The sequence below is a fragment of the Zootermopsis nevadensis genome, unplaced genomic scaffold (assembly GCF_977971745.1).
Source record: "Zootermopsis nevadensis isolate Lab colony 2312 unplaced genomic scaffold, Znev_1.0 Znev_ptg000030l, whole genome shotgun sequence".
NCBI classification, from domain to species: Eukaryota; Metazoa; Arthropoda; class Insecta; order Blattodea; family Termopsidae; genus Zootermopsis; species Zootermopsis nevadensis.
Window position 1 is genome coordinate 16,025,956 of NW_028259162.1, and position 25,661 is coordinate 16,051,616.

The window sequence follows — 25,661 nt, forward strand, 5'->3', positions numbered from 1 at the left end:
TTTTCTTATCAATAATTTCCATTTTGGGAAGGGCTCCATAATACTCTATAATTACCACACTGTCATTGCACCACAATTTGAAACGATGATTTCTCTCTTTCCCTCTATCCTGGACACCTCTGTAAGTTGGACACATTTTCGTGGAACCCCGAGTTAGAGAGGTTTTACTGTACCTTGGCCCGTGTATAATAAAAGCACCGCAAATTCAGGGATATGAAGGCTCTTCAATTTAAGGCCAATGTGGAATTTATAACGTGCCACGCACAGAATCTCCTTTTAAAAAATCGCTTTTGTGTATACATTCATTCCCCCATGCTCAAGTAGACGTAGACGTGTAGTTTGTTTTTATTCACATACTTAATCAAACTTCCAGGCAACATTATAACCATACGTGGAAATGATTAGCTACTTTTTGCGTAAATTCCTGATTTTCAGTGATTTATTATCTTATCCCTGAAAAGGCTAATTTTTACAGAACATACCATAAAAACATATAAAGATCAAAGTTCTTGTAGTAAAAATTGTAGTATTTTATATCAATTTCAGTAAAGAGATACACGATGAAGTAATGTGGTAACACTGGACTACGTAACAATAAAACAATTGCAGCGAACTTACGCCAGACTGTTCGTGATTTGATTGCATTGCAGAGCAAACTTTTGTCAGAATTTGAATTAGCCAAAAAGGGCTATGTTTTAATGAAATATGTTCAATATTCGCCTTATAGAAGACACCAGCATGATTCTGATAAGCAAAAGCATTATTATATTATTTAACATAAACATAGATCTCAGATAAAACATATTCCTTGCTTCAGCAATTCGTTGACGTGTTAAATAGTTTTCGACAAATGCGCACACAATTCACACATTTATTATTAGATTTACCTTTAATTCACATTAATTCTTAACAGCAATTCACACACACTTTTAAGTTAGTAATAATGGCTTTAACCACAGTTCTAGACAAACCATGGAGGAAGGGATGGTCGTGTCAGGAAGGGGACTCGAAAACTTGGATAACAATTCAAGTGAGACAACTTATTGTTGTTAATGTTAAATCCAATAGACTTACGAACAGCACATCCCTAGTGTTATTCCTATACTAAATCCACTGATATATAAAAATCCTGCTTGTATTAACAAGATGTGGAGATAAACATTTATTTCTGTAAACTGTATTGAAAGACGGATTTATATGTCTGCACTATTATAATGTTACAAGAAAACTATGTAAAGAGGATTTGTGGATAGGTTTAGTCCTACTAATGTTGGTAGCGTGGCTTGGAATGGAGCAAGGCAAGTTCTCAAGGATGCTGTCGTCAGCTTAAACATACTCAGCTGATATGATATTTGACTTTACAACATTTATTTCTAAGACTAAATAATACATAAATTTTACATTTGTGTTGAACATTACATTCCTAACTTAGGCTAGTTCACTTTATCTCAACAACAGTTTTGTTACGTAAATTTTGAAGATTTAATAATCTACCCGCACTATACTCGGAGTCATCGCCTCAGCGCTTACCTGTAATCAGTAGCCCGATCAGAGTCCCCTTGCCCATGGCTTCAGTGACCTCTTTCCTTCATGAAAGTTCCGCCGGTTCTGACCGCGATCTGTCTCCTAAACTTTTTCATTCGTGTTTCCAATATTTCTGCCGACTGCCTAATGGCTACGTCTGCATTTCCGTTAATTGTTTTTTCTGTCCCCCTTAGAGAAAGGTAAGCTAGCCTTTGCTATTTTACACAATGCAAGGAAATGACATTTACACATTCTTACATTTTAGCTCAATTAAAATATCTGCTATACTTAATTCTATGCAACTTAAAATTTCTACATTTCTAATTTTACAATGTGTTAACTAAAATTAATTGGCTACAATATCGTAGTCCTGTCTTAATGTGTAGTCTTGGAATAGTGCACAGGTATTGAAAATACAATTCATCGGATGATACCGTTGGAGATGTTACATGGAAATATTAGGGGTTTGATGATATCGACCAAGATAAGTAAAAAATATAAATATGGTTTACTCTCAGATTAAGAAATATGACGACTTCGCCGAAATGCATTTTATTTTAAGTGTGAGGCTTGAGGTCAACATTTTGACTGATGTTTCTTTGTATTGTGAAAAATTCTGTCGCCATATTTCTATTATATGTTTATTTAATAAGTGTTAGATAAACCAAGAATCGATATACAAGTATCAAAACACAATGTCCGAAGTTACGTTATTTCACTATTTCGTTTCGCTAAAAGCTCTAGCTTCTTGACAGATTCGTTTCGAAGTTGAAAGCACTTAAGGTCACAAACCTAGCAGTATTAGAAATAAAAGTACTAGGGCAGCGGACTGGCAAAACGTTGGTCAAATGGTAATGAATCATGAGATGAGGCCGTTCTTTCCCTTGTTGCTTAATTGACGCAATATTTAATACGTTGCATATAGAACTAAACGATAACAGACCAGGAAACACACATACTTAAAGAGACTGGCGGTCTCGCCTTAAAAAACTCACAAGTTCTGTTGGACTTCATTCTGCACAATTTATTCATGTTTTAGATGGATCTCCATATCATACAGGTGATTTTAAGGGTTGGAGTTTAAACACCCAACCCCCGGCCTATGTTTGACTTTACTGTCTTTAAAACATTGCCAACAAAGAAGCAACCAGCACACTGGCCTGAACAGCTCTGTGTTGACTATACCCCACTCTGAAGTGTTCATAACAGGATCCATACTGTACTAATAATCTAAGAGTATGTATTTCATACCTAATCATTGTTTCGTATTTTATTTCAGCTAAAGGCGCCTCGTTCCAATTGCCACACGACTGGAATCACAATGTGACAAGCAAACAAGAACGTGTCTATCCCCGCAGCAAAAACTTTAATAAAAACATGTCAAATTTGTCCATTGTCACAAGGTTTCAATGTAATATGTTAAAGATCGGCAAAGAACTATTGACAAATCCGAATGACATGACTTCTGCACCAATCAGTGCTGAGCCTAAAGCCAGAGACAATAGTCGGAAAAAAGCGAAATTTAGATTGGACATGTGTGGAACAAATGGCAGGGCATATGACGACACAATCAGTATAACAAGTACTGGAACGCAAGATGTGAATTCCCGTACCATGTACAATTTAAGAAAAAACCCAATACTTCAAACAAAAAGGACAAGGGTTGTCCTGATACTACGGAGTGTGAAGAGAGTTCAGAATTTTAAGACTAACAGCTGTAAAACTGGCCTCACAGTGCACACTGCAGCAAAGTGAGAACCTGACAAGCACATACTGTTAGAGGAAGTAAGCCATCTTGTACCTGAAAACATGATGCAACAGGAGAAAAATCATCCAGACTTGCTACATGAATACTAGTCAAAGGCAAATGAACAAAGTGGAAACAGCATTCCCAATGTACAAAACAATACAGCACATCCGAAAACATATAACACAAAAGTACAATTCCAAAGCCACATCACTGGAAAACCAGACATAAAGTTCAAATAAACATTGCACTACCATCATTACTCAAACACTAATCACCAAACAGAAAACATCAAAAATTACACCTACTTTTATTCAAGATCTGCAGTCTATTCTGAAAGACATAAGAGCCAAGAGTACCCATTCATAACATAGCTAAGTGCAGAGTTCAACTCCTGTGAATAACAACATCTAGTGCAGTGTCACTTGAAATACCCTATTCATTATTTATTTTCTAAATCCATTTTAAACCATTTGATTAAATGAATTAATTTCCCTGATGCCACTGATGATGACCTCTTGAGGTTGAAACGCGTATGGCAATAGTGTCTTTTTAATAGTGTTAATAGTTGTTTCTTTGCTTATTTATACACAAATACGACTATTGTATACATTTTACAAAAGCAACAGCCAACGCCAAAAGAGAAGGCAAATCCCACCACTAATGATATTCTTAAACAAAATGGCATTCAAACAGCAGAAAGTAATGGACAGGCATCCCCAAATGACGGGGGGAAAATGCAGAATCTACTGTCAAACTCCAATAATACATCAACTCCAAGAACTGGTTGTGAAGGAAGTGCCACTTGTTGAGCTGCATCAAGCGGACACCACCACTAAAAGACCCCAACAAAACTGTTCCATAATCTAACATCAGGAGAACAAAACATAACTCTTCATTTAATAAAACTTAAAAACAAAACAGAAAATATATATTACATGGTAATACTGTAACCAGTTGTGCCCTGACTCAATATAATACAGAGAGTATTGTTACAAGAATACAAATATATGCATGTTTGATAATTGAAAATGAAATGACATAAAGAGGACACAATTTTATAATTTATGAATTTTAGACTTTCCCCTGCTAGCGAGCCATTCGGCCAGTGACTCTGAAATGCCAATGCTACAACCAATCCGGTTGGTCCCTAAAACTTGCACCCAACGGATCGTAGAATTAAAGGAAACACTATGGACACCCCTCAAAAAGGAAATTCTTGGATTTACGTCGAACCAGACGACTGTATTGTGTCCTGACCAAGAACCAACAGATGTAGAGACCAAGAGTGGCGGAATATTAACATTCCTGACTGATTGCACGGGTTACGGCAATAAAATTAAGATGATAAGATCAATTACATCTCACTGTGTAAATCGCACGCAGAGGGACATCATTCCACAGCTACACGTACCCTTCGACTGTTGTCAAACGGGCAGAAACAAAATTACTTAACATCTCGGCGTCCCGACGGGGTATCACGTGGCCCCATCGGCGGAGGAAGCCATCGCGGAGATGGGTGCGAACATTGCCAAGGTGGACGCATCACTCCTCGCCCCGTGGCAGAAGTTCGACGCGGTCAACACTTTCATCCTGCCCTGCCTCTCCTTCCACCTGAAAAACGGGGTGGTCCAGAAGAAGGCGCTCCCGGGCCTCGACAAACAACTCAAAGCCGTGGGGAAAAGGTGGCTGAACCTCCCGCAACGCGCGGGAGCCGAACACCTCTACTTCAGCAATCACATGGGAGGAGTCAACCTCCTGCCTACGAATTTCCTTGCCGAGGTAAGTCAACTAGTCCACGGCTTCCGCCTGCTGCGGTCAACCACGCTGCAGCCACTTTGCGTCAAGGTTACAGATTGTGGTGGAGCGGCGCATGCGCCATGCGACCTGGTTGACTATCTCAACGGTCGCATGGACGGAGACCTCGCCCGCGAAAGCGCCAAGGTGACCAACACCTGGATTCGCCTTCGGACTGCCACCAGGAGCATCAGGCCGACCAGCGGCCCCAGCTACAGCTCAACGGAACTGCCCTGCGCGAGAGCGACGCGGAGACCGCACTCATGAACGCCATCCGAGGCCTAAGTAAGCCGGACTAGGGCAAGGTCTACGCGGTGAGAAGTGCCCCGACGCAGTCAAATCATTTCATGCGGAGCGGGGACTTCACTCGTTTTGCGGAGTGGCGGTCCACACATCCAGCCCGCCTCGACTGCGTACCGTTCAACGTGTCCCGCCACTGGGGGAACGGAGACAAGTACGAGACCTTGCCGCATGTCTTGAATCACTGTAAACCACACCTCGCCGCCACAACGCGGTCCTTGGTCGACCTGTGAAGGCGCTGAAACCTCCGAGTGGGACCACGGACGCTCTCAAGGCATTCTTCTTTCCGTCGCTCGCCTTTCCCTTGAGAACAGGAAGGATACAAAAAGGCGACTGGACAAAGTTGGAAGACTATCTTAGGGCCAGCATCAAGAAGACCTTGAATGTAGCTCAAGAGGCGTCTAACGACTACATATACGGCCCAGTCAAGACCGGAAGTGCAGGAATACCGGAGGCAGCAGATGATTCTGACAACTATCTGATAGATAATGCTTTTAAGTTCCTGACATCTAAAGATAAGGCGATTAAGGAGCTAGCATTAGAAGATCTGCAGACCACCTGCAGAAGAGGGTTGGACGCCAGGTAGATTAGCAGGACCTAGCCGCCTATTTAACCGGAGAGAATGAGGGCGATTTCAGGCGAAACACCAACGCCATCTCGAGTGCATGGACGAATGCGAGAAAAGAAGTGGAGTGGGCATTCGAAAACTCGAAACCCTCATTGACCTTCGACGGTAAAACCCTGCACGACAAACACAGGCAGAAAGTGCTCATCTCACTCAGAATAAGCCAAAGGGAGAAGCACATGAAGCGACTGTGTGAGTTGCCAAGCCAGGGGAAGGCGATGGAATGTGTTGCGGCCGACCCAGCGAGCTCTCACTTCTTCCGAACGGGCCTCTACACCAGATTTGCAGACTGGAGAATCTACTGCCGCTGAACGGAAGGAGTTACAATGAACCCAACAGTGACAAAAGCTGCAGAAGATGTGGTTATGAAAGGGAGACCCTGCCACACGTCATCAACCACTGCATGAGATACTCTGATATGATCACCAGAAGACATAACGCAGTGGTAAGCAGGGTCAGGAAAGCAGCTGAGGGTAAGTTCTCGATTGTGACTGAAAATGAGGCCGTACAGGGACATCTGAGTCCAGACTTGATCATTGCGAAGGACAATAAGGCAATGATCATTGACATCACAATCCCGTTCGAGAACAGGATGGAAGCCATAAAGGAGGCTAGAACAAGAAAAATAGAGAAATATCAGGATCTAGCGAGGGCCCTGAGTGGGCGATTTGATGAAATTAAAGTTGACGCAATCGTTCTCGGTTCGTTGGGATCCTGGGACCCCGAGAACGATAAGGTTATGAAGACGATGTGCTCGCGTAAGTATATGAACTCATTTAAGAAACTCTGTGTGTCGGACGTCATTCGTTACTCCAGGGACATATACGTTGAGCACATTACAGGATTCCGACAACAATGAGCAAGTATCCTGACTGGGGGGGGGGGGGGTCCCTCAGTCTCGCAAGGCTAATGCCGTGGTAATAGCTCAAGGCCACGGTGTCTGCAAGCTACAAAATTCCATTGGACAATTGTGTTAAATGCTGAGTTTTTGCATGACATATTATATATAATTGTTTTGTTACTACGAGGGCGTTTCAAAACGTAACAGCAAATTGAGAACACTTCACGAAACGAATATCCCAGGCATTAAAAACTAGCGCACAGGGAATATACATTCTTATGAAAGGTTTTGACACTACTCCATAGATGTTTAATTAGGGATGCATGTACAAAATGGCCGCGCCCTTAGCTGTTTGCACCGTAGAGGAGCAGCGAGCAATCATCAGATTTTTGTGGTCGGAGGGTGTGAAACCTCGTGAAATTCATAGAAGAATGCTACAACAGTATGGAGATGCCTGCATTGGCGAGAGAAGAGTGTACGAGTGGGTAGATGCGTTTAAAAATGGGCGAACATCAATCAGGTCGTCCATGATAACGCACGCCCTCACACAGCTGCTGCAACTCTTGACACCATTCGGAGAGTGAGATTTCAGATCTTACAGTATCCCCCATACAGCCCTGACCTTGCTCCCTCTTATTATCATGTGTTTGGACCCCTGAAGGACGCTTTGATTTGGGAATGACGACGAGGTCAAAGAAGCGGTGCATTCCTGGCTGAAGGCAGAACCAAAAACATTTTTTCTGATGGAATAAAGAAGTTGGTGTAACGGTGTGAGAAGTGTATTGAAAAGGAGGGTGATTATGTAGAAAAATGACATATCATTTGTATCTCTAATTAAATTATATATCTGAAAACATTTAATTTGATCTTACTTTTTGATAAATAAAAGTTCTGTTCATACCAGCTTAATAGGTGCGCCATCGGTGTTCAGTTTAATGCGCAGCCCAGATACTACGGCGCCGCCGAGATGCTAGGCTCCTGCAATGGATGGATCATTGCTGGCCCCAGAACCCGCATAAGTCTGCCCGGCCAACTACGAGCTGGACGTCCCGCTGCTGGCTACATTCCACTGCCGCATCTACGCACCAATACCGAAGATCTATAAGCGGCATGGGGATCTTTCCAAGCACGTCCGTCGGTATCACCTCCACAGGCTCGTGTTCCGGTGCCACGGGTGCAGGATCGTGTTTGACTCGCTGAAGGCGTGCAAGCTCCACCAGAGGAAGGCGCCGCACTAAAAGCCACCCGCTCCGGACGTCACCGGGGGTGCCCTCTAGTACGCCGGAGCTGGAGGCCGCTACCACGACACGCCACAACGCGAAGGCCAACGAGCCCCCCGTCGCCCCCTAGCGGATGTCCCGGTGCCAACCCGCCCGCGACCGGAGGTAGGGTCCCACTCGCCAGCAGCGGCAACACCTGCGCCTGAGAACACCGAAGATGTGCCGCCGGTGCAATCGCAAGACACATTCCCGGCCGCGAATGCTCAAGCCCCCCATAGAACGGCTCATCGCCGCCGAAGCCCGTCAAATCGCTTGGGCTCAACGCTTCGACAACATCAACGACGCTTCCGAACTAGACCGACTCCTGGACTAACTCATCGAGGAAGCAAAGTCGAAGAACCAAACCGTTGAACAGCAATGGCGTGCCTTCCAGCCGAGTCGCCAATCGCAGCGGCAACGCGACCGACAACAACTCAGACGTGAACAGCAGCCGCTCGAATCCAAAAATTGTACCGTCAGTGCCGACCGCGTGCATTCTGTGAGGTGACCGAAGCGGAGCCGCCCTTCTGCCAATTCCCGGTCGACCAACTCCAAGACTACTACGTTGAGAACAGGTGAAATATTTTGCCTTTAGCCAGCTGCAGCCCTTGGATGATGGTCCTCCGGTGCGACCTACAACCTGCCTGTGTTCTTACAACTTCTGCTTTTCTATTTGCAGACTTGGCTGTATGTGTAAGACAGTAGGTGTGCACAAGGACGAGTATTTTGACCGCGCACGCCAGGCGGACGCGGAGCATAAGAAGAAATATCCCGGTAAGTAATTAATTCTCTTTTAACATCAAAAAGCAGCAGAAAGCTTCCAAAAATTGTACCCGAGAATTATGAGGAAAATCACAGATTCAGATTTATTTGGGATTGACTGCTAGCGATTTTAAGTAAGAGAACTATTGACGAGGCTTTATTCTTTATTAACATATTTTAAGATTTGAGTCGATCAGAGCTGGAGTGGCAAAAGTCAACAAAAGTACAGAAGGTGTATTTTTTTCCTTATATTTCGAGTTCATTTCCTGCCAAGTCTACACTGCACCAAAATCCAGAATTTAACCATCATCCTCAGCCTCACCACCGCGAAAACCCATCAAAGTCTTAAAGTGACTTCAACCTCGATACAGAGGCAGTACTTTACCCAGAAGACCTCCCTTTGAAGCCACTTCAGTGTCATTAATTTTTGCTTCGTTTTAATAATCGCAATGGAAATATTAATTTTGTATTATCAGGAGCTTTCACAGCGACTAATTCGATGCCAACGTTTCGAAGAAAGATACATTGTACTGTTCCTGTCTTTCTGTAATACGAGGCGCGTCCCAAAAGTAAGTTTCCCACTCGTCCCACAGCTAGCAAACCTTATATTGCGCGAAGCGACTGTGCGTACGTGATAGAGCAATGACGTAGCATGGCGCATGCACTAACGGTACTTCCCGCGTTCTCACATTAGCATCGTTGCAGCTGTTGAAGATGGAGGTTCTTATTCCAGCTCCCGCCGACTGTGAAGTGCGGTCAGTGATAACGCTAGGCCGCACACGGCTCGACGGACAGCAAGTCTCCTGCAGGAGTTCAGCTGGAAGGTGTTTAATCATTCACCCTACAGCCCGGACCTCGCTCCCAGTGATTTCCATCTTTTCCTACACCTCAAGAAATTCCTGTCCGGTCAGCGTTTTGAGAATGACAGAGAGGCGGAGATGGTTGTCACACAGTGGTTCCAATCCCAGGCGGCAGACTTCTACGACACAGGTATTCAAAAGTTGGTCCCACGGTATGACAAATGTCTCAATTCCGGTGGCGAATATGTTGAAAAATAGCTGGACACTTGCTGTATCTGTTGCAATAAATATTTCCATGAAATTGTGTTTTGTTTCTGTAAACGGCCCCAGGGAAACTTACTTTTGGGACGCGCCTCGTATATGATTTATGAATGTCGCTGATTTTCCTTCTCTCATGTCAAATCACGCGATCAGAAGCGACCGTTAACGGAATGCTGTGACCTGAATGTCCTTCTTTCCGATTTCAGATTACATCTACAACCCAAATGAGGTCCGCAAACAAAAGCGCCTCCGGGAGCGGGCCCGAAATAGGAAATTGAGACGCCCTAGACGCCAGTCAGGGAAGCGACGCCCCAATACCGCGCAGAACAGCAGCGCCCTTCCCGTCCCTGTCCAGGAACATCAATGGGGAGGATTCCCAGCCACACAAGACGTCGTTTCGTCAGAGGTAAGTCGTCGTCATTACTATTTGGACGAACTCACTCGCCTGCCATCTGTCGCTTTCACATGGAAAACGAACAAGAGTGGAATGTCAGAGGCGAAAGATGAAAAGAGTAAACTCCCGATTGCCGCTGTTTGTTGGGAAGCATGTCTGCCCCTGTTTGTAAGAGCGCATTGCAGTGGAATTTATTTAGGAGATTCCACTATTTAAATCCCTGAAACTCTGCTCTAAGTTTTAAACATTAATTTATCTGCTTTCTGTTTCTTTAAAAATAAACTGGCTGTGGACAGGAAAGATATGTTACAAATAGTTTATATTTATAAGGACATTAATTATGCACACGCCACCACTTTTCTTGACCTACGAATATTACGTCATTTCCTACTTGAGCACTGAAATCTCCTATAATTAAACTTTTATTCCTGTTAGCCATTTCTGTTGGGTTTACATCAAAATTCTTTGTCACATTTTCTCCAGATCCCATTTGGAAAGAGTGCATCTGCAAAGTATCCATATTAATGTCCATCGTACTATTATATCGCATGTTGTATCACTACTGTGTTTCATTGGTTGCAGCCCACTAATCCACCACTTTCTGAATTTCAGGGACAAAACAGAAGCAGTGACTATCAACTGCCTTCTGACACAGATTCTGCTTCTACAGAACACGAGCCTTATTGTGATGAAGAATTTCTGAACGCCACTCAAAAGGTCGACCTTCAGCAGTTTATTAACGATGAGGTCAGTGTCAACTCTCCTTTGGATTGCAACAAATACGTGGGCCCAACACTGATTCATGAAAGCATTTGACCTATTTCCAGCCCTCCCTCCGACTCGTACATTTCGTGCAGTTCGAAATCACATGACATAAAAGTTACGACACCATGTCAGGTTATGACAGGTAGATGAAACAGGCGGTCAAAAAGAAGTTACCTCAAAAACTGCTGAATCAGGTTGAAGTCTGTAATTTATATAAAAGTCCACGCAACTAGAATAAGTCCAGTGTCTTTCACCGTGAGCTTCGTCACACATTTCTTCACAACCTGCATCCTAAGAGATCGCGTACCACGAGATATTCGCCGCATGTGTTTCCATACTTGTTACCCATTATTCCAGTTGCTATTCTGATTAAAATGTTTACTTCCTTTCCAGATCCCAGAAATGGACGAACTCTATATGTATCTATTTGGGAAGAAATCATTAAAATTCCAATTTAGAATAGTTTAGTACTTAAATAGTTAAATTGTTTTTTGAAAATTTGTTACAAAGTTTTTTGTTAAATCGTTTTAGTAAAATAGTTTAATCGCGTTTGTTAAGTAGTTTAGTAATTTTAAATAGTTAAATTGTTTAGTTTTTGTTAAATAGTTAAATTATTAATTTTTTGTAAAATAGTTGTTTTTAAATAGTTAAATTGTTTAGATTTTGTTAAACACTTAAATTGTTAAATAGTTTCTAATTAAATATGAATTATATATTTAAGAATATTAAATAAAAAACATGTTCATAAACTTTCCTCTTGTTATTTTGGCAAAGTAATATTTTAATGATCTTGTCGCCCTCAGTGCACTGTGGTTAATATAGTCGCCACAGGATTCAAGGTACGCGGGTTCAAACCGGAAGAGGTCGATGGATTTTTAAGGGATGATAAAAATCCATAGCACAACTTCCTTCGGAGGGGAATTAAAGCCGGCGGTCCCATGCCATGCCAATGACAGATTGTCTTCAAACATATTGGAATTCAGCGGGCATGTTTGATCATTGTACGCAAGGTAACGATTATAAACATGGCGACGGTGCGAACCTGTAAAATTATATTTGAGAAATTTCTTGTGTTCAGAATGCGCACTTAAAAATAAGTTCTTCTCAAATAGAGGAAAAAAACCCATATATATTCGTTATGGCTGAGAAACTGACCAGTTAGAATACATGTATTGCTGTTCCATGGTAGATACTTTTATTCGCAGTGTCATTTGAAACACAAAACTGTGCGTTTCTTATTCAAAATTCACATGTTCTCTCTTATACTGATGTTACTGAAACCTCACCCCTTCTTTACATACAACCACATTCAGATACGTTAACACAGCATATTTTATTACTTAAGCTTCATATGTCTGTAACTCTTCAGAAAAAACAGAAAATTATGTGTTCTGCAGGGTCAGGTACATTGGAGATAGCCATGTTTTTGACGTGAAAACGTCTTTAAAATCGATGCCGGGTGTGGGGAGGCAATCGCGCCCAAATGACAGACAGTTTCTGTCGAAGTAATTTCAAACTTAAATAACTCGGCTAAAAATAGACATAGCGCCGCCATCTTAGTCTCGTTCTGAAGAGGAAGGATGAAAGTTTGTGCCAGTACCGCTCCGACATCCAGACGACACCGTTTACACGGAATGTCGGTAGGAGATACTTTCACACGACTGAGCGTCGCCACTCTTTCCCAATTTAATACATTTAAAATTGCCAAAATTAATAAAATGACTTAAATTTGGATGAAGTAAGGCGCACTAAAACATCATCTAATCACACCTTTTTCGTTTATATAAACCAGATTAATATGCCAGAGGTGTTTCAGAAAAAATTAGATGAATTGGGAACCGTTATAATATCATGACGATTTTTAAAACTAGCCACACTCTCCGTGGTTTATTGATGTCCATGAGACCCAGAACAGTCGAGAGACAGACTAGGCAGTGTGTGTACGGGATCCCTTGTGATTGCGGTAGATGGTATATCGGCGAAACTAGCAGACCTCTGGAGGTACGCATTAAGGAACGTAAATATAACTTCAGACAGGGCCTGCTGGAGAAATCCAGATTGGCCCAACATGCGTATGAAGAAGATCATATTGTCTGTTGGGATGGAGCCAGGGTGTTATTAACAGAACCTAATACCGTCTACAGGAAATACAAGGAGGCGGCACACATGGCACTACTTGCCAATCCTATCAGCCAGCCTAGTTTGGATTTATCTCGTATTTGGATTCCGGTCATCTCTGAAGAAGTCCAAGTTGTGCATCAAGTTTCAAATTAATGGTCATATGTATTTATTCCATCCCACGGATGGATGGTGTGGTGATGTTTTTGTATTCCGGGACTTTCATTCTTTTTTACTTTGTCCGGAGATAGGGATTAGCTCTATCTAGTGGGCCCAACTGAGTGGGAACCCGAAGACGGAGATAGAGCCCCATCTCCGAAACGTCGTTTTACGTTTTATATTTTTATTTACTAGACGATAGATATATCCAAGAAAATTTTTATTCAAATGACTTTTTAAAATGGTCAAAGATACGAGGTGCGATCGGAAAGTTTCAAGACTGCGCGTATAAAAACCCGTACACTTATCTCAGGTATTAAATTCATCCATCACCCTCGAAGTAGTTCCCCTGGGAGTGAACACAACAATCCCAGCGCCGCTGCGAAGCCTGGAAGCATCCCTGGAAATCTTTCTTTGTCAGCCTGTCAAGCACCATCTGAGATTCTGCCTGAATCTCTTCTATCGTCTCAAATCTCATTCCCTTTAGCTGAATTTTCATCTTTGTGAAGAGGAAGAAGTCACACGGAGCTAAATCCGGCGAATAAGGAGGGTGCGGGATGACGGCCATGGTGTTTGAGGCCAAAAACTGCCGAACTTTGAGGGCGGTGTGCGCTGGCGCGTTGTCATGATGCAGCAGCCAGTTGTGGTTGCGACACTTTGCCGGCCGCTTCCGTCTCACATCTTCACGCAACCGCCTCAGGACCCCACAGTAAAATTCAGCATTGAACGTCTGACCTGCAGGAAGAAACTCCCTATGGACGATCCCCTCCTGGTCGAAAAACAGATCAGCATTGAATTCACATTGCTCTTGACCTGTCTTGCCTTCTTCGGTCGTGGTGACGATGGGCTCTTCCATTGTGAAGATTGCTGCTTCGTTTCCGGATCGTACCCGTAAACCCAGCTGTGATAACCTTAGTAAGGAATTTGGGGTCGGTTCTTGCAAGATCTTTGAGCTCCTGACAAACGAGAAGTCGATTCTGCTTCTGGTCCTCAGACAGGAGCCTTGGCACAAACTTGGCTGCGAGGCGTCGCATGTGGAGTTCTTCCTTTAGAATCAGCTGACAGGTCCCATAGCCTATCCCAACAATGTCGCACAAGTCGTTGATGGTACGACGTCGATCTTCGTGAATGGCCTGCCGAATCTTCATAACATTTTCGGGCGTTGTGCTCGAAGATGGTCGTCCAGAACGCTCGTCATCATCGACAGAGGTTCGGCCATTTTTAAAACGTGAATGCCACACAAAAGTTTGTGCACGGCCCATTGCGGACTCCCCAAATGCTTGCTTTAGCATTTCATAGGTTTCCGTAGCCGTTTTGGCGAGTCTTTGGCAAAATTTGATGCACACTCTTTGTTCATGAAAATCCGCCATTCCGAAATCGCAGGAGGGTCGGTGTAATGCACTACCAAAACTCCCGTAACTAAGAAACAAATGCTAATTCGATGATGCCGGCTGGCACACTGATTCACTATGAATGTAGGCCGCACCCCCTAGCGGCAGAAGCTCGTACTACATCCGGTTCGCCCTCTATTGACACAGTCTTGAAACTTTCCGATCGCACCTCGTATTGTCATGCTTCTACAAGGATGTTAAAGGATGTTGGGTAGATTTCCGTGTTGCTTCTATTTAGGGGCACTGTTGTAATTTTGACAAAGCGGAAATGAATGAGTTATGTGAAAACAAAGTTGACAGATTTTAGGTATGTGTGTTGATTTAGTGAGATTTGAGATTCTCACAAGGGCGAGTATGAAGATCACCCTGATGACAGCGAGAGTAAGTACCTCTGAAATGATGTCGGTTAACTTCTTCTGGACTTTGTAATGCAAGAACCCAAAAGACAACCATCTTTATATTCAATGCCATGAGAACCTGTAGTCTCATTTATGAAACTGTATGGGAAAGCTATTGGTCACTATATTTCCAGATTCAAAACCCTTTAATGTAGGAAACTTAACGACTTTGGAGAGACTAAGACATGGTCCCACGCCTCCTCTAGTTCCATCATCACATCTGCTCATGGCCCTGGTGATGGAGGCAGGAAGCACATTTGCAACATTGGTAAAGTTCATCGAGACTACATGGCTCTACAACTCTGATGACAGCCATTATCTTGTTGCTTTAGATTGAAATTGAAAACTGTATACTTTGTGCATTGAAAGTAAATGTCATATGTGTTATTAAAGATACATTTTTCTTTTCATACAGTACATAACACCAAACAAGAATGTGATTGGGCTTTGTGGTGTCCCTTCTCTCGCATGTTCTTTGTCGCCTCTAGGTGCAACCACTAGAACATGTGAAAAGCAGTCATAATAATGAATCAGCAATCGGAGGCTTTTGAGACTGGACAAGGTCTTAGACAAGGAGACTCACTCTCCTGTATGCTTTTTGATATAGCCTTCTAAAAGGCCATAAGACACATGTAAACATGAATTTTTCTTGGACTTGGATGTAGTCCTGTATAGATGACAGCATGCTAGACAGCCCCGCTAGTTTTCCCACATATGTTGGCCCAAAAGGTATGAACCATGACCCACTGTTTGCAGCCCACCCCAGACAAAAACAGTATTTATGACCTACTTGCACTTAGTGGTGGCAAAGAATGCGACAATCGGTTGACGAATTTGTGACAAACTGTGACCCTTGCCAGCGGAGGGAGAGAATACAGAGCAACTTTGGGAGATGGGATGAGCCTACGGAACCATTCCAAGTTACCAGCATGGACATGATGGGACCATATCTACTAACCCTGAGAAGGAACAAATACTTGTTAATATTCAGACATCATTTCTCATAATATGTGGGAGCCTATCCCATTCGAGATCAGTCTGCCGAGACAAAGTCATCATTCTGTCCAGACCTCTACATGATGAGGTACCCAAACCACAAGAAGATAACCTACTGAATCAGCCCTCTCTTCCAAGGCCAGAGCAACTGAGGATATTGCACACCCCTGCGTCAGAAAGGGTACAGTTTTGGACAAATCCGAATCCGATCAGCAAGATCGAGATTATGTACCACCAAAATCGCCTCGCTCCAGACGTTAACTACAGACTACTCCGTACAGACCACCAATGGCCTGTACTCGCGCAAGAATTCAGCTACCATGTGACGTTAACGAATGACAATAAGTAGGAGCAACAATATTTAAGGGGGACAACTAATGTTACATAAATTCCTTTTCAGCTAACGACAATGTAAGTTCTGATGACCTGACATAACCTAAGACCGAAAGATACGATGGCAAAAGGTTAAAATTTACAAGCCTAAGAAGTACGATCCTATGTACAAACACGACGGCCGAGCTCTGACACTGCGCTTGATACCTTGTGACGTCACTCAAGTAGAGTGATGATGAATGTAAACAAGAACACATGTAACGATAGACAAAAGCCACAATGCACCTGTGGAAAGAAATACCAACAAACTTTTTCTTTCTTCCAGGTCTTATGACGTGTGAATTGGGAAATGCTATCAATGTCACTAACCTCACTCACAACATGACTTTTATTAAGCAGAAAGACTAAATTCTGATAAACAACATATGGAAAATTATAGTCAATTTTGATTTGTTGCATTAGAGAACACACTTGAAATTTTAAGAGCACACCTGGATGAAATTACCAGACTTAGATCACATTTTGCACCCGTTAACAAATTAAAAGAGTTGGAATTTTTTTTAAAATTGTTGGAAGCAGAGATTCTTCATTTAAGGCAACACTACCTCATCCCAGTGGGATGTGAGTCATGCTGGACATAGCAGGATCACTTTTCAAAGTTTTATTCGGAACAGTCACTGTAGTTGATTTGGAACAACTTCATCACACTGTCCCAACCTGGGTACATGAAACTTCTTGGACTATACATTGGTTGAATTCAACTGTTCTTTCAAAATGAAACTAGTAATTATGTGTGTGTGTGTGTTTTTATATATATATATATTTCTGTCTTCATTTTGTAAATCTGATTCCCTGAAAGGACTTTGGTAAATTTGGCATATTAAGAATCTGTTGGGGGGGAAAATCGTTGTTCATGCACTTTTATGTGTGAGGTCTGAGGGACGTCCTTTGGGTATTTTGCAACGCTTTATCAGGTTATGAGGTCCTGTAATCTTGAATAGCATATGGTGATGTCTGGGCCTGACACATACAATAACCCACTGGCCTCGAGGGTTCAGATTCTGCTAGGTGGGAGCCTCCCGATGTCAGAGTGTGGTTACATACAATCATAACATTTGTCATTTGAAAATTCTTGGACAGCGGACCTCTGACTCATGCTTGGCCTGAGCTTGAATGTCGCAAAACATCACCGAGCTTTGTTGCAGTTACAAACAAACAGACAAAGAAATTTTGTTAGAATCCAGAAATCTGGGTTGGGGTGTCAGAGGCGAAGGTAACCGAGCACATGGCGCCTTCGTCCCCCTTGACCTCTACGTGTGACGTAGCCGAAAGTCGCTGGAATTTTGCACCCAGTTCAATTCCCTGCACTGAACACGGCACAATTGTTTAATCTGTGTTTGTGTTTCTTACAGGATGCCTTCCACGTGGTTCAATTGCCTACCCTCATCTCATGCTCAACCCAATCAGTGGAGCGAAGAGCTGAGATCGATATACCTGTGCATGCGCCAACTAATCGTTGGCAGGGACCATTTCTTCCTGGAGAAGATTCACCACGAAAAATAACTGCTAATTCGGAAAGGAGAATATATGTTAATATTAAGATACATTGTACCCTCTCTTTACAACGCGTTTCACCAGAATTATGGCTATTTCCTTTTTATGGAACCATGAAATGGTCTGCCTTCCACTGCAATTACTAGGAAGAAAGATCTCCAACCATTCAGCTTTTCGATTATTATAATCTGGATTTCTTTACTTCACATAACAAAACTGATACATCTGACGGTGTAGTTAATGTTCCAGAATCCTCTAACATGGACCTGGATATTGACACAGAATTTCACTCACCGTTAAGACTGGCCCCAATAAGATTTTCTGATAACTCTCTATCATACATTTGGATGTCCGATGTAACCGTGAGCGGTTATCGCCAGATCCACTCTGAATCATGGAACTAAATTCCTTTTGAAAAATACTATAAATTGCTCTGCATCTCTTGCAAACGGCCTAACTTCTACGTTTCAACATATTATAAGCTCTAGCAAAAAATGATTATCACAGAAGATGGCTGTCTTCTAGGTAGTTGCCCCGTGTAGTATGGTATATGTTTAACAACGTTTCAGAGGTCATACTGCCTCCGTCATCAGGGCAATGAATGAGCCATTTGAGTGGAGAGGGCCAAATGACTCTGCTCCCTCTCCTTCTTACTATGATGCAAGGACCAAAGGACGGTCCCACACTTTCTGGAATTCCATCATCACATCCACTCCGAGGCCACCAAGAGGATCTATCGGAGGACCAGTTTCTGCTTACAATGGGAGCGCATCCACCAAAGATGGCACGAGTTAAATGAATCTCCTGTGCCCTGTTGGGCATGCACCGTCGCCTAATTGTGGAGCTGTCCAAAGAAGACTGAGACCTAATCGATCGCATCACCTTTGAAAAGGCATCACTTGCTGCAGCGGATGACAAAGTCAGGCAGTGCAACAAATTATGACTGTGCGGAGCTCAACATCCAGGCCCGCGAACCGACATCAAGAAAACGGTGATAAACCTGAGTGAGAGGCCACTGGAGGATGCTGCCTACTAAGCCCTGGGCAAAAGGCCTAATATATGTAGTGGCCCCTACGGTGCTGCCCATTGAAGACTTCCTAAGCGGTGTGGAGAGGTCTATTTGCTTCCTGCCTGAGGAAATGGTCGATGAGGTCTGGCTGAGAGGAGAGCCCTCCAGAATAATGTGGACCTCACAGTTCTTCCTGCTGATAAGGGCAGCCCGACAGTCGTCCTCGACACTGCAGACTACAACAGCCGCGGCCCCGGGGTTCAGGGCCCCCTAGACTGTATGGACTCCCAAAGATCCCCAAGGAAAGAGCTCCACTCAGGCCCATCGTAAGCACCATCAGTGCCCCAGCCTACCGGCTAGCCCAATATCTTGCGGGACTACATGGTGGATTGGTGGGGCACTCTCCACGTCACGTAAAGAACTCCACGGAATTTATCGACACCATCAAGTCCCTCTGTGTGGGCCCTGGGGACATCATGATCAGCTTCGATGTCGTGTCTCTTTCCAACTTGGTGCCCATTGGTGAGCCCTGCGACTCCTGGGGCGTACGTATTATAATGTAGAAAATTTACAGGTTGAAGATTTGAATGGTGTTCGTAAGGATGGTGTACCTGGTCGGTTTGTGGATTATAGCAACTATAGTGCGGCTTGTTTTGCATCATTATCTGATAAGATAGCTCAAGTGGAAGACATCCATCACCCTGAAAGGTGGCCGAGATTAGATAACGAACTTTTCTCACGCACGCCCTAAAGAGACTTAGGCATGCATACGGGATAGGACTTGTAGGATTTTTCTAAGTGTCTTATCAGACTTTTATGGCTGGTTGTCGAGGGCGGTCGTTCTGTATTACGTTGATTCCTATTGAAGTGTACGATTGTGTTAGGGAAGATTTTGTGTACTACTTCAAAGGGGTCGAAACGTATTTTGTAGGACTACAGAAACATAAATTGTCAGGTAATTATCATTTACATGCTTATCTTAAGTTTTATGAACCCACTGATTGCCGTAGCGTACCTCAATTGTGCGGTTGATAAATTATCGTTCTACTACCAGTTGTGGTTTTGGAGACATATTGAGACTTTTCAAGCATATATTAACCTTGTCTTTCTTCAAGTTCGGCGGTTTGTTCAAACGAACAGATCGACGGTGTGGCTATGGGTTCTCCACTACCACATGTCATCACCAATTTCTTCATGGAGCAATTTAAAGAAATGGCTTTTGATGGGGCAACCCTCAAGCCCCTCTGTTGGTTCCTTTACGTTGATGACACATTTGTCATCTGGCCCCATGATCCTGGCAAGCAGTCGGAGTTCTTCGACCACCTGAACAGTGTTCATAAGAGCATCCAGTACACCAAGGAGACAGAAACGGACGCCCATCTTCCATTCCTCGACATTCACATCCACCGCAAGCCTGACGGCTCACTGGGCCACAAGGTTTATCGAAAACCAACCCACAACAACCTATACCTGAATTCCGATTCTCAACACCATCTTTCCAACAAACAGGCCATACTTTCCACCCTGGTGCACAGAGCTAGAGCCCTTTGTGACCAGGAAAGTCTGCGGGGTAAACTGGAGGTACCCAGAACCACTTTCAAGGAAAACAGTTACAATGACCAACAGATCCAGCGAGCCCTCAATCCACCAGCAAGGGTGTCACCGCCCCCCGGAGAAACCAGCCTCAGTTGCCTTCCTGCTCCACGTCAGAACGACTTTCAACCGCATCAGCAGACTGCTGGCCAGGCACAACATTAAGTCCGAAGGCCTCTGCCGAAGAAGATTCCCAGTTTTCTTTTGCCTGGCCCTTTTCAGGGCCCCAATCACATTCTCCCCCTAACTCCCGATGTCTCACCAGACGCACTCCCTGAGACCCTCTCAAGGGCTGTTCTTCTACCCCTCTCTTTCCTTCTCTCTCACACACTCGACACGCCAACGCTCTCCTACTGGTCCCCACCCACGCCTCACTTGACACCTGGCTAGAATTAGGCTACTCCACTCACTGTCTGGTCCCTATAAACCTAGCCCTCTACACTCAATTGGTTCATTCATCACCCTGATGACAGAGGCAGTATGACCTCTGATACACTGATAACATCTAACATACTACATGGCATAACAACGCAGAAGACGGAAATCTTCGTACTCATAGCTGTGAAAACCTCAAATCCTAAAGAAATCTGAGAACTTGAACATGCTTTTGAAGGAAAATCATCTGTTAATTGATGTATAATTTTGAAGGATGTATCATGTCTTCTCGCTGATGTGTACACTTTATTTTCAAGTTTTCTTGACAGCAATATGTATTGGTATTATAAATATATGAAGGTTATAATTTACCAAAATTGCCACGATTTGCACTTACTTATTTTTTTTCCCATTTATAAATTCTGATACACAGTATTCTTTGTATTAACTGATCACTGTTCCGATTCAAATTGTGAATTCACAAAAATTGTACAATTTGAAGTAGACTTTCCTTACTTTATATTGGATGATTCCAAGCAATGCTATCTTAGAAGGATAGAAACAGATGTTTCATTAAGTGAAGATAATTCTTTTGCCTTATGCCCAGCTGACTATGTTACCCACAGCACCACAACACCAAGATACAAATCCAGTTTAAATCTCAAAAGGCAGAAGCAGCCATGGCTTTATGTAAAACACGATTATTGCCTCCTCATTACGCACCTATCATGATTTGACACACCCACTGGATTTTTAGTCTCCGCTCAGAACAGCGTGTTCAAGCGAAATGTTTCACAAATGGCATTAGACACAGTCACCGGTTAATTTTTGGAGGAAATGGAATTTTGCACAATGCAAGCTCCTGTTACATACTGGGCGAGAGTTTCCAAGTTTATGTATCTATACACGGCAGTACAGCAAACTCAGTCCATCACCATGAATTCTCCAACCTACCAGAACCCTTTGAGCGGGTAACAGTTAATAAACTTCAAAAACTACAACTGGCAAAACAAGGAAGACGTCAGCCAACTAGACCACATATCATCTATGGCTAAAGCCCACTTCAACAAGGCTATGTGGACGGTGTTGGAACTCCACAAAACCTGCCTACGAGAGCAGAAACAAGAACAATGGCCATGGTACATTTTAACACCAAACCTGCCAGTCATTATCTCAGTCTTTTGTTTCAGTGCATAGTTTCCACAAAGCAGCATATTGTAATCGTCTAGTCAGGAGGTCGAGCTCAGACTAAGACCACCCATCCAAGATGAAGCAATGTTTCCGTTTTCAATACATTCACACCCGCACATGTCGCCAAGGGTCAGCGGAACAAAGACCTACATTTGACACTGTCAGCTATCCTTTCGAAAAATCCACATTCGAGAAGTTCAAAACTTCTTGTAACTGGATACTTTGACAGGCCATTGCAGTATTTCACCCCTAGGAGGTCCAACTCCTATTATTGGGTTTATGCAAAAGTAGGCATAAATGACCTACCGTCACCATGCGATGTAAACTGTCAAAGTTGGCCCTGGGTATTGAACCAACCAATCAGAGAAAGGTTATTTTGACTTAAATTTAATCGGTTATCACGGACACATACATGTATTCACTTTACTCTGTTCACAAACAAATTTGCATAATCTGCCAGTATCGCGGGGAGAAATTAAATTAACAATTGCCTGCAATAAAGACCTAAAACACAGCTGAGGCGATCTTAATTTAAACCCAGTAAATCCAGCATAAGAGTCTCGTGTCTCGTTTACCAAGAGCAGAATCAAGGATAACAAAGATAAGAAGAAGAGGAACGGTTACAATATAAAACACCTGTATATTATATAGATAGAAGGTTCCCATGCATGTACTTATTCAATAAACCACGTATGTGTATGTGTGACATTTCTGAAGTCTTTCACTGCCCTCTCGTCGCCTGGGCCATGCACGCCATTGCACGGTGAATACCGTGCCACTGTTTGGTGAGCTGCTGTCACGTGTGTGCGTGGGGCATGAATTTTAACTGTACATTCAAACTTTGAGCAATTTTTTCACACCCTTGCACAGCATATCAGCAGCTGAAATTTTGTGTACAATCATTACTAAATGGGCTCTGTAAACGAGAAAATCTGAGGTGAGGTTTTGACCTGACCAATCGGACCATTCCCTTGTGAATGATGCACCTACAGAGCTCTGAACAAGATAAAGATTTCTGCCAAATACAGTGTGTCAAGAAAAAACGCTCACAATTAAGTGGACATTCAGAAAATGAAAAACGAAGTTTTGCCACTGTCACAACATGAACAATTTGTTGCATATATGATATGTAATGTAAAAATTAAGATAACTTTGTTTGAGCTTTGTAAGTAAAAGGAGCAGAAGAACTTTTGTGCTTGTTTCTTTATTAGTCTGTTTCCTTGCTTGCCCCCCCCCCCCCCCCCCAGTTAAATTTAGTTAGGAGATACAAAGCAAGGACGCTTTGTTTTGAAACAACGGGAATATTATAATAAAGATAAGGTGAAACAGCTGGTCATTTGTGCACAACAGATTGTAGTATCAGCAGTGTAAGCAGTTTCACATCCCCTTGACACCTGCAGATGCTGACGTGATAATCTGAATTTTGATACCCAAGCAATCGTCACTTTAAAGCCAGGATCCCAGGAGAAAAGCACAATGAAGAACTGGCTCCCCCTTCTGTTCATTACAGGTAGCGATTGCTTGGAGCTTAAGGAAACAATTTAGAATTGTTTGTGCCTCTTGGTTGTAAAATTGTTTAAAATTTGGAACAGCTAATTTTTCACAAAATAACTGAAAAACTGGTGCAACATTGATCAGTTGGAAGTTAAGAGAAATTTGTTTCAAATAGTTTAAGTATGATAGCTTCCAAAAATTTAGTGTGTGCACTTAGCAGAATAAATTAGTATAGAACACCAATTACTAGTTAAGTGATCGTAAGACAGAAGCAAGGAAAGTTATTCTAGCAGTGCACAGCGAGCAGCGCTTCTGCTGTGAGGAAGGCCAATTCCTCACTATTACAGCCCTGACAAAACTGGACACAACCACCACGTTTTGGACTTGACTCTGCCCATTTCTAGACTCATGACCTAGGACCACTGTGACTAAAAGACCTTACTGATGGTGGCAGCATGAACTCTACAATATCATTAATGCTAGGTTGGTAACCTTTCTAAAATCATTTATGAATCTGTATAAATCTCTAATATTTCTGTTTCTATAATTAGATTCAAGTTCATGTTTTGTCTTTAGGTAACTCCTTTTCTTCTCCCTAAATGTTTCACATCTTAGATTTTGCAGATTGTCTCCACTATTTTGCCTTGGGTTTTGAAACCACTGTAATTTAGCCTGATTGTTTCTCTACTATTTTCAGCGCTCATCATAAAATTATGGTGTACTCTCCTTTAGTTTGTGAATATCCATCTCCAGGCCTAAAGTTCATCTGAGCTCAAAGAATAACTTCTGTGGAGAACAAGCAGCATACAATGTTAAAGGTTTCAGTAAACACTGGATATGTACCTGTTATCCTAATAAGCAGTTGCTTTGTCATGTCCCTTCACAACCACTTGATCCCCAAGACTCCTTTGCACTGCCCTCCCCTTTTGAGGTGGTTATAACAAGTCTTTATGAAGCAAGCAAACTGTAATACTGCTGTGCTATTTAAGATGACAAAGGGCCAGAAAGTAATGGCAAACTATAGGAAATGCACAACCCTCTTACAAAGGACAAACCTGAGACCCAATGGCATTTTCAGCCCTTCAATCCTGTGATGTTCAGTAGCAGGATAGAAGTAAAATAGGACAGGACTTGTAATTATGGTAAATTTAGGGAGATTAGTTGTAAATATTGAGATATGAAACTCAGACAGAAGAATGGTACTGACAAAGGAATGGTTACAAAATTTATGCACAGGACACTGAAGGTGGTATATGGGTATAAGAGGGCACTGCATAAGGGAAGTCAGGGCACAGATTTGTAGACTAAGCAAGTAATATGTTAGCATAGTTCCTGCACAGATACAAACAGAGTTAATACTGTGAAAGCCAAATTGAATTGCCATAGTTTGTAATTTTTGAAATAATTAAATTGAGATGAGTTATATTTCACAGATTATGTGGCGCTTTCATGGAAAAGTATTTTAAGTTCTGAGCCCAGTACCACTGTAAATTTTTCCTTCAACATTCTACACTGCTTATTCCTGTAAGCCAAAGTTACAAATTGTAAAGTCCAATTATACGTTACTGCGGTGGAGAATCCATGGACAGGCTGTGAGTTCCTGCAAGCACTTTCAGGAGAGGCCTTGAAGATGATTCTTCTTCACCACTCTGATCTCTTCATCCATTCAGAAGATGTTTTTTGGCGTTAATTCACTGGCCCTCTGCAGTCTTCTGAACTGATGCCTTTGTCTTCTTGTCAACTTGAGGTGCTGTAATTCCTACTAGATTTTCCACTCCTGTCACTGTGTTGAACACCACCACGATCCTCAGGAAGAGCTTCTGAGATTTCAGGAAGTGGTCACTGTCAGTACATGCAGAGGCTACTAGTGACAAATTCAAAATCATATTCTTTGTTAGGGTAACATACACACTAATTATTATTATTTTAACACAAAAGAATTTTGTATAAATTATGCTAGAAGTATGTGAGGCGG

At 42.7% G+C, this 25,661-nt stretch overlaps 1 long non-coding RNA gene across 1 annotated transcript in view; it reads right to left on the reverse strand.

Annotated features, from left to right (window-relative positions):
- Window positions 1-1,344: 1,344 nt before the first annotated feature.
- The window catches only part of LOC147872163 (uncharacterized), a 32,465-nt gene continuing 8,148 nt past the window's right edge, over window positions 1,345-25,661 (reverse strand). The window contains exon 5 of the long non-coding RNA XR_015537892.1: window positions 1,345-25,547. This is a non-coding gene — a long non-coding RNA (uncharacterized LOC147872163). The remainder of the gene's footprint in view (window positions 25,548-25,661) is intronic.